At 37.7% G+C, this 5,891-nt stretch overlaps 1 long non-coding RNA gene across 1 annotated transcript; it reads left to right on the top strand.

The window, feature by feature from the left end:
* Window positions 1-1,125: 1,125 nt before the first annotated feature.
* Window positions 1,126-2,244, top strand: LOC110906361. The gene is made up of 2 exons (XR_002573829.2): window positions 1,126-1,226; window positions 2,045-2,244. It is a non-coding gene; the product is annotated as an uncharacterized LOC110906361 (long non-coding RNA).
* Window positions 2,245-5,891: the final 3,647 nt, after the last annotated feature.

Raw genomic sequence — 5,891 nt, 5'->3', positions numbered from 1 at the left:
AGGGGCAGTGGAAGCAGAAGTGTTGTATATGCAGGCCAAGAAAACCGTTCAGTAATAGAAGGATTGAAATCTAAACAGTTCCGTCTTAATAGTAATGACGTTGGGAATGTAAGTTGAACTGTTTTAACATTTGGAAGCTGCTTTTTCAAAACGGAATTTGAATTTATTTAACAGAATAGGAACTATATTTCAACAGGTTTTATGCTTCAGTTGCTAGAACTGCTTTCAAAGGTGAAAGGCAACAGAACTTGCATCATTTCTGGTATTTTCGTACCTTTTTTGTTTTTTACGATACTGCTACATATGATATAGGTTCTCTTATGTAAATTTGAAACTTTTAATGAGCTTGCCATAGGAAAGAATTCCAAACTCTTACATATTGATGGTGTAAAATAATCATTTTTTCTACTTTACTAATAGTAGGGGTGGTAGCATGCTTTATGTTTTAATTTAATTGGGTCTTCCACGGCAGGTCTTGAAAAATAGTTCAATCAATAGACGAAGATGAGAATCGGAAGAATCCAATATCAATTTGGGGCGTTTAGAGTGAATGAAAATCGATTAAACAACATAAAAGGACTCGATTCCTTGTGTTGTGTTTCAAGTTAGGTATGGCATTCGTTTTTCGTTTTGTGTTTGTTGCTGTTTGTTCACCTTCATACTTATAGATGGCTTTAATGAAAGAAAAGGTATGGCATTCGCTTTAAAGTTAACTACTTTCTGTTGCAAAGCACAACCACTTAGGTTCAAATAATTTTAATCTTCTTAGTAGCTGTACTACTTGTCAATACTGGAACTAAAGAAAATATTAAGCATTGTGAAATAGAGAAAAGAAATACAGTCCCTACTCTTGGGTTTTACTTGTATCGTTCTGTGCCTCCGTCACTGCTCGGATCTCTTCGACAATGGCAATACAGGTGACATAATCTCTTAACATTTATATATAAATATATCTTCTTCACCTACAGACGTTGACATTTTGTGTTTTGTTGTGTCGGTTCATAGACCGAGAAGGCGTTTTTAAAGCAACCCAAGGTATTTTTATGGTGAAAAACTTGCTCTTTTATAGCTCAAAATTTTCAAATCAATTATGGAAAGATGATTGTTGATTGTGTGTTGTGATAGTTCCAAGAAAAGTGGAAAGGGAAAGAGGCATGGGAAGGGTGGAAACAGATTCTGGAAGAGTATTGGTCTTGGCTTCAAGACTCCAAGAGAAGCTATTGAAGGTAATTTTTACTTATTTGCAATGTTGTCTGGTTTTACAAGATTATTGGTTTATGTTAACTCTTTTTAAAGAGAGGCTGTAGAGGCCAGTTTCAAGTTATAAACTGTCAAAACCGAACCTACATTAGTACCGGCTAACGTGCTTATTATTACAACCCAACTATACTATTATGTGGAGGTGTTATATTCTGTTTTTTATGAATTAGTATGCATGTTTTCAACTGAAGTAGTGGATTTTGCTGATTTTTTTGTGAATTGTTGTGCTGCAAACTAATGAGTTTTGGTGAACTAACTGATCATGATCTGATATTTGCTATATTTTTCTATATCGTTATTGATAAAGAGTTTACCAATTGTGTGTGTTAGGCAATGTTAATATTTGCCTGAATCCGTTAGAGAAGCTAGATGACTGTTATGTTGATTAAGACCATAAAATGTGTTTGGCTCTGTTAGATTATGTTGCAAAGAAAACCTGGATGACTGTTATTTTGATTAAGTTTCTATTTTCAACCATAGACATTATCAGTTGCTGACAAATAGGGCACACGTCAATGTTCAATATTTTATTGTTGATATCTCTCATTTCCGCTATCATAATTTGAAAGAAGGCATTCAGTGAAGAAATTATTGTATACTGGGCTTTTGTACCAATGCTTCTTTTAATTCCAATTATTTCCTCATCCGAGTCAAACATGACCTGAATATATGCGCCAACACGAATAATATTATGTTTGTTAAACTTGTGTATATATCTGTGTAAGCATTGATTAGTAAATTAAGTTAATATTATGTTTGTTAAACTTGTGTATATTCACGTCAGAAACTGTTTGACCTCCATTCCAGCCTCCAAATTTATTAGAAGTGTTCAATACACCTCCAGCTTCAGTGGTGAACATAAGAGAGTATTTTTTTCTCAAACCATGTGGAATATATGGACCGCACGAAGTGAAAAAATATTCAGATGCAAGGATTTTAGCATGTACAAAATGGTCGAAGAGATAAAGGAAAAGACATTTAAATGGGCATCGAAAAGATCAAAGCTTGGGAGTATGCCATTGAGCAACTGGATGCTTTTTAGTTTGACTATTTAAGTGCCATATAAAAGTTAAATCATGCTCTGTATGTTTTCCATTTTAGTAACTTTCTAATTGGTATGTTTTGATTGACTAATGAAAATTTATGTTTCTTTTCAAAAAAAAAAAGTTTGTCCATATAATGTGAATGGTTGACCACATGGAAGAAGTCAAAGAAGCAACTGTTTCATGTACTCTGTTGATATTCTCGATTAGGGTTGTATGATCCTTTAGAAGAAGAAGATGAGGTAATTTGTTCTTTTCATGATTCTTTTGTGTATGTACTTGTTTTGGTCAAAAATTACCTAAGTAATTAAGTGATCAAATTAGTTTTGTGAGGTAGTGTGCTAAGAGAAGGTGTTTAAAAATATGTTAATTGAGTTATTTGCAAAAACAGTTTCAGGATACGGCTCAGGATATAGAGTCGTATCTGTGATCAAACAATGAGCAAAAAAGTAAAGGTTGACACGTGATGTACGAGGAAAGCCCTTGATCAATCTAGATCGCCGGCATAAAACCTCGGGAGCTAACAATCGCAGCTGCCTTGTTCTTCTTATTGCTTCAAACTTCAGGATACAGTGCAGGACATTGACCGGATCGCTAAGTGTTACAATGAGATTTGAGTACAAGTGTTTGTGTGTAGTGGTTGCTAGTAGCTAGAGAGCAAAGAGTGTGAGTGAAAGTGTGTGAAAAGTTGTGTCCACCTATGATCCGATCAGTCCCTTTTATAGTAAAAGAAACTAACAAACTATCCTATTATTCCGGGATACTTTGGAATATTCCATTCTGAACGTTGGGGGCTGCTTCTACTCGTTTTCCACGTGCTTATTGACTACAAAACCGGGTCTTCAGCTCATATAACCGTTACAATGTCAATAACATTGACCAACATCCGATATTCTCACGGAATATGCCTTTCTGACCGTTACAAGACCCATTCTTCCACCATCAACGTCCATTTTTCAACCACCTTGAGCGAATCTTCAGGTAGATCAAGTCTTTTAACGTTGGTACCTTGCAACCAACATTTTACAAGCCAATCGTTAGTAATAGTCAGGATACTGCCTCAGGATATTACCAATATCCTGGCCCGGTATCCTGATACGGTATCCTGATCCGGTATCCTGATCTGGTATCCTGATCATATACAACTAATAAAAAATTAAGATACAAAATCAGGATATGGGCTCAGAATTTCACCCATAACAATTGTCACCAAAAATATAACTGTTGGATATCATGATTGTTTTGGTCAAAAATCACACAAGGATAATGTAACCAAACTTTATGTAAACGGGGTATGATGCTTGGTTAATTATAAAAGTAAAGGATCACTTTTATGAGAAATATGCAAAGACACAATGATTTATACGAGGAAAAAGCCCTTGATCAATGTATGATCTCCGGCATAAAAAACCTCGGGTGATGGCAACTACCAATCACCAAACTTCAATATCAGAAAAATAGTTACAACTTTGGATGATAATGAGCTGAGTACAAGGATCACTATGGTTTTTAGTGTCTAAACGTGTGAGAGTTGTGTTGTGTGTCGTCGTGTGTTCTTCCAAATGAGGAAGAGTGGTATTTATACAAGTGTAGGTGACCTATTTTAGGTAAATAGACTAATAATCAGCTCATTACCCCTTTAGAAATAAAAGACAATCTAGCCTAAATTGCCGCCCATAAATCAAGCTAAGTTTCCATATCCTTTGCAACGTCTATCTTCGATTAAGCTCGTGCTATAATTGTGAAGACGCGTCCCTTGATTATGATGCTATGAGCGTATCCTGCTAGATGTTCCTGCAAAATAACATTGTTTTAAACGATGGTAACTGTTAGCATGAGGATCCTTTGATGGTCCATGATCCTGATCCTGAAGTCCTGCTGAGGATCACTGTCTGCCAAAGAAACAAGGATCACTGGTTAGGATCACGTATAAGGATCACGTATAATAAAAATCCAGCCCTAACAATTGCCCCCAAAATATAAGGAGTTTATTGTAAATTAACGAGTTGTATTTTGTTTTGATCTTATCTTCAACGGGCAACTCCGAATAACTAGCCGTTACAACCGGACTAGCCGTTGCGATCATTACGTCACTGAAGTGACATCCCTGCAAATCATGATTATAAATAGGAGATAGGTTTGGGATCGATCCTCATTTAAATTCAAGATATCTTCCCTTTATAATCTCCATCGAAGGTTGATCAGGTACTCTCTTCCCTTCTCTTTTCTTTCTTTCTTCTATTGCTCTGTTTTCTACTTCCCTGTTTCTGTTCTCCCATAAGGATGTTGCTCCGAAATTCTCCTCACAAGGATCATAGGAAGAGTAGTCCGTTAAAAGTCCAAGGGATCATCAAGGATTCTCCTACCGAGAGATGCTGTTATACCGACGCTCTCATTGATAGGATCCGTCACTGTTTTCCGGCGGATACCGTTTTTAAATCTTTTTCTTCTACCGCTCTAAGTGATTTTATCTCCGACACCTGGGTGGCTTTCCCTGCAACTCCGTTCACTATAGGGTATTCGTATCCTTTTCCAGACTTCACCCAATCTTTCTTTTCCTTAACCGGCATTTCTTACATCCAAGCCATGCCGATGATCTGGAGGGTTCTGTATACCTTCGAGAGGATCATCGAGCAGAAAGGGATTGACCTGGGAATGGCGGAGTTGGCCGAGCTTTATGATCTTACCACGTTTGGTTCTCATCGATACTTGCTGAAACGGAAAGCCGGGGAGGATCACCCTGTTTTCAAGGTTACAAAAAATGATACAAACTGGAAGCGACGCTTCTTTTTTGTCAGACGGGATACCATCCCTCACGGGAAGGATCTGCCCAAGGAGTGGGCCACTCATGGTAGGATAGGGGATCCTGGAAGGATCACCATCAGACTTGTCTCTTATGATGAGGATCATTAATGTCTTTTTTATCTCTTGTGCAGCTATTTCCGTTGCTCATCTTAAATTGACCCCTGCTGCAAGAGAAAGAGTTTTAGCTTTTAAAAGGCTTAATCCTGAGGTCAGAAGTTTCCAAGTCACCGTCCAAGATTCACAAGAAGTATCCTCCGCATCTGCCACTATGTCAAGTAAGTATCCTTATAAAAAAGTAGGTTATATGTAAGATTGTTTAATTAGTAAGGGAACTTATCTTGTTTTTTTGATTGTGTAGGTGCTGGAAAATCTGCTAAGTCCGCCAAGTCTGCTTCCAAGTTTGGGATAGATGATCTTGCCAACGTCAAGTCTTCGAGGAGGAAGGCTCCTGCTGCTAGTCCTTCAGTTTCAGCCCCTAAAGCACCTATCCGGGGTAAGGGAAAAAAGAGGAAAACTTCTGAGGACCTCCAAGGATTTCCCCTCCTCCGTCAGCAATTCCTTGATTACTTCGACGAGGTTAGGATCCCTGCCCCTGTTGGTTATCCTGACAAGTCCAAGGATCACCGATGTCTGATGTTGTTTTTTCCGTTTTTCTTGTAGAAATTCACCGAAATGGAGACTTATGTTAACCAAGTTGAAGATCAAGATCATCAAATTGCCGACCTCCAACAGGTGGGTGTGCTGAAGGATCTCAAGATTGCTGATCTTGAGAAGGAGATCCGG

This window comes from Helianthus annuus, chromosome 11 (genome assembly GCF_002127325.2).
Source record: "Helianthus annuus cultivar XRQ/B chromosome 11, HanXRQr2.0-SUNRISE, whole genome shotgun sequence".
In the NCBI taxonomy this organism is placed as follows: Eukaryota; Viridiplantae; Streptophyta; class Magnoliopsida; order Asterales; family Asteraceae; genus Helianthus; species Helianthus annuus.
The sequence above is the reverse complement of the archived record's forward strand: the minus strand, read 5'-3'. Positions and strand labels throughout refer to the sequence as shown.